Below are 11,631 nucleotides of genomic sequence, written 5' to 3'. Positions count from 1 at the left end.
ATGAAACCCAAAACGAACAGATATTAAAATAAATAACATAGTCCAACTCAAATCAAGCAGACATTAATATGAGTAGGGTTCAAAGCCCCTATGTTTTCCAAAAGCCAGAATATAATTTGTACTTTACTGACAAAAATTCTTTCAAAGATTTTCACTTTTATAACTTTAAGGAATCAACAAATAATTAAGATTTTAAGGAATAAATATCAGCATATGGATATTAAACTTACAGTGCACGATCATTTGATTTTATCCTCAAAAAGTTGCAAAAATAAAACAGTCAGCTTATAAGCGATTTTCTTCTTTTTTTGCTGTTATTATTCTTTTTACTACCCCCCCCCCCCGGAATCAATGTCTCTGGGTTATATTGGAAAAGTGTGTTAGCGATGGTTATTCCGCACAACATCTGGCTGGGTTAACTGTCAATGAGTTATTATTGACATATTACTGAGTTATTATGACCTGAGTTGTATATATATATATATATATATATATATATATATATATATATATATATATATATATATATATATATATATATATATATATATATATATATATATATATATATATATATATACTGAGTTATTGTTATTATGACCTTGAGCGTTGCAATATGAAAACTTTAATTTCCTTATTGAACGTTATTAATATTCGATTTTTTTCTTTTGTTTTTGTATCGTGTTTGCGTTTTTTCTCTTTTCTTTCCATGTTTTTGTTTATTTTAGGTTGGTTTGTTTGCTCTTTTATTTTTCTTTTTTTCCTTCTTGATAAAAGCGTGAAACCTTTATCCTATAATGTGAAGCAGGAATATTCAGACCTATTAGTATAAAAAGTTTTTGTTATTTTTCCATTGCCTTATTGAAAAATTATACCCGTTTTTTATATTTTCATTTCGTTTTAGCTGTAAATAGAAAACAGTGTGGTCGAAGAAATTATTCGTTCCCAATTCGGTCCAGTAAGGGTGGCTTTTGAGTAGGGGTAAGGGTTGGTATTACTTTTACTACTCTCTGCAGGCCTTTGCCAACTTTTACTGAGCATTGGTTTTCAAAAACACTTCCGTAATTCAAAATATCTCGTTAGTAGAGCTCCTTTAGACGAGGAAACTTTGTGACAACGTCAGCTGGCTACATGACTGTTAAGTATTCTTCAATCGAAGTTTAGACAAAAACAAAGTCAAAGATCGGTACAAAACCACGAACCACTTAAAACCAGATCATTTATCTAAAGACTGTTATTTGTCCACATTTATTTCTCATTACAATCCTTGAACAAAACATTGTGTCTAACGATAACCTTTAAACCATTATAGGCTATACTTATACAATCTGTGAAGCAAATTAAAGTCTAAAGTCCCACATTTCTTTCTATAGTAATCTTATGAAAAATTTTTTTCAGCTAAAAAGATTTGTCGTCAAAGTTTATAGCGTGTTTCTAGTTTTCTGTGCATAATATTGACAAGTGTCTCAGCTCAGTTCGAGTGGACTTGGTTTCCATATTGGATATGTATGTTCCAACAATTTTAAGTCACACTAATGACTATGTTGTATTAGCAACTTGTCCCACTACACTTAATACATGATACAATATGTTTGATAGTCATTCTCATGATCTGTACAACTCCACAGCTCCATATACTGTACAACTCCAAAAAGACAGGGAGTTTATGTTTCCGCCCATGGCTCTCTTAGGCACCCCGCGCGCTCTCAGGCTCCTACCGGCTAGATTGCGTGTCCTTTGTCGTAGAATCTGTCCCGTCTTTTGCAGCACAGTCTGTCATTTGTGACGGCACTCTTTTACCTTAGTTTTATTTTAAATGAGCAGCTGCTTGATGATACCCATATTCGCCATATATTTCTTTGTTTTGTTTTTTCTTTCCCTTTGTATTGTAATTTACTCCACTTGCTTCAAAGTAAAAGTGGGTCAAAAATAAATTATTATTATTTTCGCCATGCTTTGAGGTTGGTTTACCCAAGGGGCATTATACTTTTTCTTCAGGTCAATCATTGCTCGAATGAGGTAGAAAAAATCGTTCTAAAGGTATCAATATTTTTGGATTGTCTCTTATGTGTGATTAAATAATAATAAAAAAACTATCAATTGGAAGTAAGAAGTACCATTAATAGCTAAAAAAAAAGAAAAAAATATTCCGTATATGAGGGGAGATGTCCCTTCCTCAACCCTCTCTCTTTACGCCAAAGTCTTAAAGGTCTTTGAAAAGAATTTTCATTCCAATTCAACCACCGTTGTTCTTCAGCAGTCTTTCTTAAACAGATGTTACAAAAAGTCAAGCTTTAGAGTAAAGAGCGAGGGTTGAGAAAGGGGCAGATCCCCTCCCCTATATATAGAAAAAATGTCTTTTCTTTTTAACTTTTAATAAGACATTTAATAAAATTTGTGATCTTTTTAAGTTTTTAGACTTTTTAAGTCTAAAAAACGTTGCTTTTTTGTTAATTTTGACTGTTTTTCAAATCGTTTCAGAAAATCCTATTACCCCCCGAGTAAATTTCCCCGGGTAGCTTCCCCTGTGGAGGGATACCCCTTCTTTATCCCTCAGTTTGTACGCTAAAATTTGAGTTTTTGTTCCAATTCTTCAAGAACGACTCCTAAAAACACAAGGGCCGTTGAATTTGGATGAGAAGTATTTTTAAAGAACTCTAAGACTTTAGCGTAAAGAGCAAGGGATGAGGAAGGGGTTTTTAAGTTTTAGTGTTGCTCTTTACTTTCAGTGGAAGAAACCTGTTTGTTTTTTGTTGTTGTTTTTTTTTTCACTTAATTCACAGTAGAAAGATATAGCGTATAAGATATAAAAGACATAGATAAGTATTAAAATGAAAATACTTTTATCTCTGTTTGAAAGTGATTTGGAGATATGACAAAATAGTAACGAAATACAAAAGATATAGATGAAGCAGAAAAGTAAAAAAAAAGGAAAGTAAAGCATAAAGTACCTAAAGCATAAAAATATAGCACTTAAACGAAAAACATGGAAGTGTGTTATCATGATAACACTTATAGCTTTCGTCACTTAAGTTGTTTTCGTTTAACGTAAGTCTCCTTTTAATGATTACCATTTGAACTAACTTTCACGAATCTCTTTTAGGCTACCTAACATCTATTCAGGTAACAATCTATGTTTTTCGTATGTTATGGCATCTATACCGCAATAAATATTTTGGGCATGGATCTTTTTCATGGCGCTACTAACCTTCAAAATGGGACCTATTAATTTTCTTCAATAAGGGAAAATGCAATAATAAAATAAAATTTACCTGAGAATTCTGTATTTGTTTTGAGATCTTCAAGTACTTCTGGCTTGAGTTTGCTATTTTGCTTACCCATCCTACTTCTTTAAATTGTATATGTACGCAACTAGGCTATGCTTCGAAAATAGCAAAAACTGGAAATAATTAAGTTTTACTTTAACTATCATTGAATATGAATAACACTTATAAGACAAATCTGAATATAAGATATAGTGAATAAAAGGATCATCAAGAAGATTTCCAAAAATAAAAAATTTTTTAATTTGACTGTAAAACCAGTCAAAACAAAGGTTTAAAATAAGTTAAAAAATTAAAAAATTGAGTAATCTGCCCAAGAACTTAGTTGGATTTTAGATTTATAATTTTGAATCCTAAGCATGATATCTACTGAATTTTGCTGATTTTCTGGGGTTTTTTTGTTCTCTTTTTTGGCTTTGGTATTATGAACCGACTATTGATGAAGAATAATAACAAAAAAACGGAAATCAACAAAATCAGCAAAGTTGGGGCCTAGGACTACAACTGGCCAACTATGTTTTTGTGTGGGGGGGGTGGGTGGGGGGAGGGGCTGGGACACATTTGTGAGGGTTGCAAGTAATACATTTTGAAAGTATATTAAAAACGCATAATGTGATATGTTCATCTTTCAGCTAGAGAATTGACCCAGAAACCACAATTTTACCAATTATATTTAACCGAGGATGATTTTGGATACCAAGGATAGCCTACCGAAATAAAAAATATTTGGAAAATCAAGACAGTGCCTTTTGATTAAAACTACAAAATATCCTCCATTGCGCAATTTGCGCAGTTAAATCCTGCTAGTGATAGAAGTATCGCCAACATTCTGAGCATTTGGCAACCTTTTTATTGCCAAATCCTCATTTGCCAGCAGGAAGGGTGTGTGAAGGCAAAGGCTGGCCCGAAACCCCCCTAGGGCCGGTTTGGACCTTGAGGGCTTGTGCCGTCATACAATCTTCTTATTCATCATAAATTTCACAATCAACTTTTTTGTTCATTCTAAAATATTTTATCTTTTTAATTGGTCTTCAAAACCTTTTTTTTGTTAAACTATTATTAGTTATATACGGTCTGAAATCGATTGCTGAACAAATTTAGCTAAAACACTTTTTTTTCGCATAGCCTACTCTTCTGTTTATGTACATGGGGAACAATCTTTTGTTCGAAATTTACACTTGTTGGTCACGAACTTGCTATTCCCCAGCTGTTTTTGGGGATATAATAGTGGTTTTTTTCCGTTTTCATTTGGTGATAGACAATCATGTAAGTATATGAACAAATTAGACAAGATGAAACAACTATTTATTACCCACTTAAGTAAAAAGATGAAACCAGTGGAACGATATAAAAAAGGAACACTCAAATAACCAATTTTAGGATATGACCCACCTAGGCTTTTCTAAAATCCTCATGCCTTCCTTGTGATTTTTCAATTTTGTTATAAACAAAACAAAAATCGCAAACCAGAGAGAAACGAGGACAATAACAGCCAGTGAAAATCAGAAGAAAAAAATTATGCAAATATTTCGGTTGAGATCTCCGCTCAACTGTCCTCAGTGCAGAATAATAAAAAAAAAAATGCAGATAAAAGTCCAAAGGACAATAAAAAAAAAGGTTAAAATAAATCTTGAAACTAAAATAAGGATTCTTTTGGAGCAATGATGTAAGGGTAACTCAAAAGGGTAACTTCGAAAGGGTCCTTATTTTAGTTTCAGTGTTTATTTTGAGGTTCGGTTTTTGTTTTGGCCTTTGGAGTTTTATCGGCATTTTTATTATTATTCTGCACTGAGGACGGTTGAGCAGAGGTCTCAACCCGAAATATTTGCATAAAAATTGTCTTCGGTTTTTCACTGGCTGTTATTGTCCTCGTTTCTCACTTCTTTGCGATTTTTTATTTTAGTCATGATTAGCCTGTGTGGTCTCAGAAATTATTTAATTTTGTTATTCAAAATGTTACTTGTATTAAAAAAAGATGCTTGAAAGGCCACAGTGATGCCAATTAGAGAGGGGGGCACCCACCGATATTTGGAAAAAAGACCTTGTTACTTCTATTTAATAGCTATTTTGTATTTTAGCTATGTTCTATATTGAACTAGCGAGATTGAATGACCGGTCGCTTGTTTTGTTCACCCCGGTTGGTTTGTTTTTTCAAAGCCGTTAAATAGCATTATTACTCTTCTTGCTGAGACAGTTTACTTCAGTCCTCATTCATGAGAATCCTAAATATACCGATAGCAGACAAACTTTTTTTGAAATGTGTAAAACAATTCCTCTCCGCTATTTTACCCGCTGTTATGATCACTGACTAGGGTTCAGTAAAAAACTAGGCGTCAGCTCGTCAGTGTTTATCTTATCTATTGTCGTGAATCCTAAATCAAAATAGGAGAAAAAGGCAATAAGAAACTTTGGACTTTTTTGCAGTCAAAATCTAGAATAAAAACGAACAAACTTCAGAGCAAGAAACTGGCAATAATGTCAGTTCTCAAAGTGTCAGGTTACTGGACAGGATTTCCCCTACCTGGGACAATCTTTCAGGAACAAGTAGAACAATAAATGATCCATGTCAACATGAAAGAGTGGTCTGCATTCGCGAACCCGTTGCAAGTTCCAGTAGCAGTCGAGAATCTCTCCCGGGTATCTCTACGACGCGTCCCGACCAACCAGCTCAACCTATTCTTGAGAGATATCCGGCTTGCACTTCAAACGGAAGGAAATTCAATGCGCATTACTTTAAGACTAACGAATGGATTGAATGCTCATAAAAAGTTAATTGTGTGTTTTGTTTTGCTTGCTGACATTTATAAAGTGGGGCTCTAAGAGCTGGGGAAACTACTGGAAAAAGGGTTTTCATCGAGACAGGATTTTCTACGGTAAGTGGAAAGACAATTCTGGTCCATTGAAGCAACATGATGGTAGTAAAAGACATAGGGATTGTGTGTCAGCACGGGAGGAATTTAAAATAATTAGTACTGATACCTCGAGATATGTAGCGAATGACTTAAGTCGATCCAGATCTCAAAAGGTCCAAGAAAACAAGAGGTCATGTGAAGTTCATTTTTCGCGGTATATGTTTCCTTGGCGGTCAGGGTCTTACTTTGAGGGGTTTTGACGAATCAGAAACATCCGAAAGCCAGGGTAATTTCATGTAATTGATGAAGAAAATATCTAAAGACGAAGAGAGAGAGAGAGGAAGAGAAAAATTCATTTTTATTAAATATCAATATTCACAAAAAAAATATATCAAACAGACCTACCACGTGAAAATCTATACAAATTTGTTTGTGGCAGGACTCACTATTTTACTCACTTTTACTACTTTACTCATATATATATTGAAAAAAAATTACTCACATATATAATGGAAAAAAATAAATAAATAATGCAATCATATAAATAAGAAATAAACCTCATGGGAACCGCAATCCAATCCTTAGACAAGACAGAAGACAGAATACATCCCCCACCCTCAGCCATCCCTATTCATTAAGAAATTCTTTAACCTATTGTTAAAAGAGGACACACTCTCAGCCATCCTAGTGCTTTCCGGAAGACTGTTCCATACCGAAACACCCACATGCCTAAATACAAAACTAGACCTAGCAGTTTGTCGTCTCTCATGTACTAGTTCCGCAAAATTCCTTGTATCATAAGAATGGTACGAAAAATTAGATGATAAGACATCACAAAAATAATTAGGTGCTAATTTATTTAAACACTGATACACAAAAATACCTGTCTGATATTCCCTCTATTGCTCAGCATTTAAAATATTAAAATGGTGACAACAATCCATAGTACTTTCATAATTTTCAAAATCACCGAGCAGGTGCAGTGCTTTATTCTGCACAATTTGTATCCGTTTAAAATTTATAACAAAATTACCAGCACACACAGAACAACCGTATACAATGTAAGGATGAATAAATGAATTATATAAAATTTTCAAAACTGAAACAGGAAAAACATGTTTAAATCTACGAATCAGCCCTAAGCCCCGCGCAACTTTCACCGATACGATTTCACTATGATTTTTCCAATTTAAATTACAATCAATTTGAAAACCAAGATACCTTGTATCAAATATCTGCTTAATCTCTGTACCATTAAAATTAATCAAACCGAAAACATTATCAATAACTCCAGTACGACTAAAAATCATGTAATTAGTTTTACTCACATTCACTGCTAAGCAACTAAGACTAGTAAAAATATGCAGGTCAAGTAGCACTTTGGGGTGGTTTCTTGGGGTGGTTTTGAGAGTGATTCTGATTTTTGTAATTTATTTGATACTTTTTATGAGTCTATTAAAGACGCTGTTCTTGATATTTGTTCTGTTTCACCTTCTAATCGTAAGTCTAAGAATGCTTTTCCTCTAAATCCTTGGATAACCCCTGGTCTCCTTAAGAGTTGTAGGAAAAAAAAATAATCTCTGGAGGGCCTTTCCTTCAATGAAAGCTATTTGCCTTCAGCGATTTAAAATTTATAGGAATATTTATAATTCTGTGTGTCGAAAGGCCAAGTCCCAGTATTATTTGAATTGTTTTTCAGATTGTGGTAAAGATATACGAAAAACTTGGCAGGTTATAAATTCTGTGCTTAGGCCCTCTTTTCAGTCTCCATCAACCCCTTCTTTTTTGGATCTCGATGGCAAAATCATCGAAGGTGAATGAATGTTCAAGATGCATTTACTTCATATTTTGCGAATATTGGTAAAAGGACCGCTTCGGCTGTTGGTTCTTCTCCTTCAAGATCCAACTTCAGGTCTTATCTTGGGCCACCTTGTATGAAGTCAATGTTTTTGGAACCGGCGACGGAGAAAGAAATAGCTAAAATTGTTATGGAATTGAAAAATTGTTCGTCGTCTGGCCCTGATAATATTCCTACTAAAGTAATTAAGTTCATACTTCCTTCCATTATTTATCCCTTAACAAAACTTATTAACGTCTCCTTTCAGCATGGTATTTTCCCGAGTAGTCTCAAGCGTGCTCGAGTCATCATATTATATAAGGGGGGACACGAAATGATCCAGCCAACTATCGGCCAATTTCTTTATTGTCTGTGTTTAACAAAATATTTGAGAAGGCGATGCTTTTTCGTCTTAATAATTTTCTTACTTCTAAAGATTTTTTCACGATTTTCAATTTGGTTTTCGAGCACATCATTCGACTGAGCATGCTTGTCCAGTTTTACTGAATTATCTTCACTCTGCCATAGATTCCCATTTGATTCCTGCTGCTTTGTTTCTGGACGTTTATAAAGCCTTTGATTCTTTAACCCACAGTGTTCTTCTATTTAAATTTTCTCATTTTGGCGTAAGAGGTAGTGCGTTTTATTGGTTCAAGTCTTTCTTGTCAGGTAGAATAATTTCTGTTGATCCACTTTTTCGCTCACCATCAAGTGTTGACCAGGGGGTCCCTCAAGGGTCAGTTTTAGGGCCGGCACTATTTTTAATTTATATAAATGACATAATTTTTGCAGTTAGAAATAAAATTCTCTTTATTGCTGTCGTCTATGTCGTCTAACAGTCTCCCGTACCCATAACTATATTTTGCATACCTCGGATTCTGTTGTTACTTTTTCCGATGATACCACCCTTATTACTTCTGGGAGAACTGAGGATGAGGTTCGTACGAAGTTAGTGGACCTCTTCGAGAGAGTTTCAATTTGGTTTGATGCTAACTCTCTTGCCTTAAATGTTTCTAAAACTAGTTTATTTAGTTTTCTCTCGTATATCCCAGGCTTGTCCTCAATTACCTAAAATTGATATATCCAAAGGCTTTATTAGTAGACCAAAGGATGGTCATGTCTGTTTCCTAGGTATCCCCCTAGATTAAAATTTATCTTTTAAACACCATATTGATTTGATTAAAATGAAGGTATGCAGAGATCTCGGTATTCTAAGAAAACTAAAACATATCTTTCCAGGACCTATTCTAAGAATCCTATTTCATAGCTTAATTCATTCTTATGTTTCCTATTGTTGAGTCATATGGATGTCTACCTTACCTTCTTTTCTCAAACCGCTTTCGAATACTTATGATAAAGCTATAAATCTTATCCAGGATGTAAATAGTTCGGCAACTAAACCGTTACTTGATATTAAAAAACTTTATATTCTTTCCTGTGCGTCTATCGATTTTCTTCTGCTCCATGGTGATATTCCTAGGTCCTTTAGATTTACGTCTTCTTTTGTATCTGATCGGTCAAATTATCAACTCCGTAGTTCTCTAAATATCCAAATTCCACATACACCAACAATAAGATCCGATTTTAATCCTCTTGTTGCGTGTCATTTGACATGGAACACCCTTCCCGATTCGGCTCGATAATGCCACTCGTTTGGCACCTTAAAAAGACTATTAAAAAAATATTTGTTTTAATGTGATTAATTTTATTTACTTTTGCCTGCTGCCAATAGTTTTTTTCATTTAATTGTTTTTTTTTTTTTTTTTTTTTTTTTTATATATATAGATGTTGTGATTCACTGTAGTTTGATAAAGCTTATTTAGTGAACTCTCTTTTTTTTATAAATGTTGTGATTCACTGTAGTTTGATAAAGCTTATTTAGTGAACTCTCCTTTTTTTTTTCTTTTTTTTTTATTAAGCAAATGCTTTACATGTTAATAGTTCAAATGCTTATGTTTATATGTTTAAATATTAATGTTATGTTTATATTGTTTAAATCTTAAGCGTTTAAATGTTTAATGTTTATTTGATCTTTTCATAATCCCCCTCTTACAGGCCATGGAGCCTTTGTGGGGATTTGTAGATTGTTATGTAATTATTTTACTGGTATATGGAAAATAATTCTATCTATCTATTTATCTTTATTTGCTTTTGGAACAAGCTCACTCAAAGCCTTTCCAGAAATCGCTATAGCTGTGTCATCCGCAAAGGATGTTATGGCGGCATCAGGAATGTAAAACTGTAATGTGTCAACATAAATTAAATATAAAAGCGGACCTAACACAGAACCTTGCGGTACTCCACATAGTACAGGACGAGGTGAACTGACAATATTCCCCACTACTACACGCATTGATCTACGATAAAAATACGAACGAAACCAATCAATCGAATTTCCTTTTATCCCTAAATGTGACATCCTTTCTAATGACAGCTCAAAATCAACAGTATCAAAAGCTTTCTTAAAATCAATAAAAATAGTTAAAGGAGTAGAGCCGCTCTCGAACACGCTGTGTAAAACATCAAGAAGGTGGTGCACTGTATGACTAGTAGAATGAGATTTTCGGAATCCAAATTGCCTGTCACATAAAAACCCACGAGAATTAAGGTAGGAATATAGTTTCTTATGAACAACCTTTTCAAATATTTTTGAGAACAGTGGCGGAATCGATATAGGTCTCCAGTTTGACATTTCTCTTTTGTCACCACCTTTATGTAAAGGTATAATGTTTGCTTGTTTTAAAGCATCTGGGAACTGACCTTTTTCCATACATAGGTTCAACAAGTATAGAAGACAAGGCATAAGGTAAGCGGCGACAGCCTTAAATACCTTAAGGCTAAGACCGTCAATTCCTGCTGAATTCGATTTTATTGTTTCCAGTGCGTCCTTGAAATCAGACTGAGTACACTTCACGAATTTCATGGAACGACCTTCCCCACGGTCATCAATAAACAGCTCATTTTTATACCCACGGCCAGCAACATCATTTTTAACATCAATTCCAACATTTGAAAAACATTTACAAAACTCATCACTAACACCTTTCTTACCTTTAATTTGTTGTTCACCGACTGCAAGTTCATCCACTGGGTCTATAGTGTTATTACCAAGAAGTGCCTAAAGAAGAAAAGCTGAAAGCCAAGTTAGAGTGCCAATTTGGTCACTATTGCAGTCATCAGTACCAAAACAACGCAGTTAGGCTACACTGATAGGAAATGTCTGGATAGGATAGACGATTTTTTTTAATGTTATGATTGTTATCAGAGTTTTTTTTTAATTTGTTTCTCTAATAAAAGTTTCTGGATGTAGGCTAAAGCCAAAATGTTTTTTTTTTTTTTAGTTCATTTTATTCACTCTCTTAATACAGTATATTTTTATATTCTTGTTTTAAGTATAAACGAAAGGTGGTGTGTTCTTGAAAATTGTTCACTGTGGTCTACTTTTACTAAACCTCCTGTCCATTATTCATAGCCGATGACACCATTTTTATTCCTTTTACTTATCTAATTAAAGTAGAAAAATCAGTCAAACCGTGTTACATGTGCTATACACTTTTTATTAGCCACTCTATGTGTTTCCACCTATGCAAGTGTAATTTTTGTAACGATAAAAAGCCTCCTTCGTAGGTCAAATGCTAGGCAGCCCCGCTTGATTTCT

At 33.9% G+C, this 11,631-nt stretch overlaps 1 long non-coding RNA gene across 2 annotated transcripts in view; it reads right to left on the bottom strand.

Annotated features, from left to right (window-relative positions):
- Positions 1 to 3,272: 3,272 nt before the first annotated feature.
- Positions 3,273 to 11,631, bottom strand: part of LOC148946440 (uncharacterized) — a 260,044-nt gene continuing 251,685 nt past the window's right edge. For both annotated transcript variants that reach the window (XR_016142635.1, XR_016142636.1), the window contains one exon: positions 3,273 to 3,400. This is a non-coding gene — a long non-coding RNA (uncharacterized LOC148946440). The remainder of the gene's footprint in view (positions 3,401 to 11,631) is intronic.

The sequence above is a fragment of the Artemia sp. Qi Xiang Cuo genome, chromosome 12, assembly GCF_049724085.1.
Source record: "Artemia sp. Qi Xiang Cuo chromosome 12, ASM4972408v1, whole genome shotgun sequence".
Lineage (NCBI taxonomy): Eukaryota > Metazoa > Arthropoda > Branchiopoda > Anostraca > Artemiidae > Artemia > Artemia sp. Qi Xiang Cuo.
The sequence above is the reverse complement of the archived record's forward strand: the minus strand, read 5'-3'. Positions and strand labels throughout refer to the sequence as shown.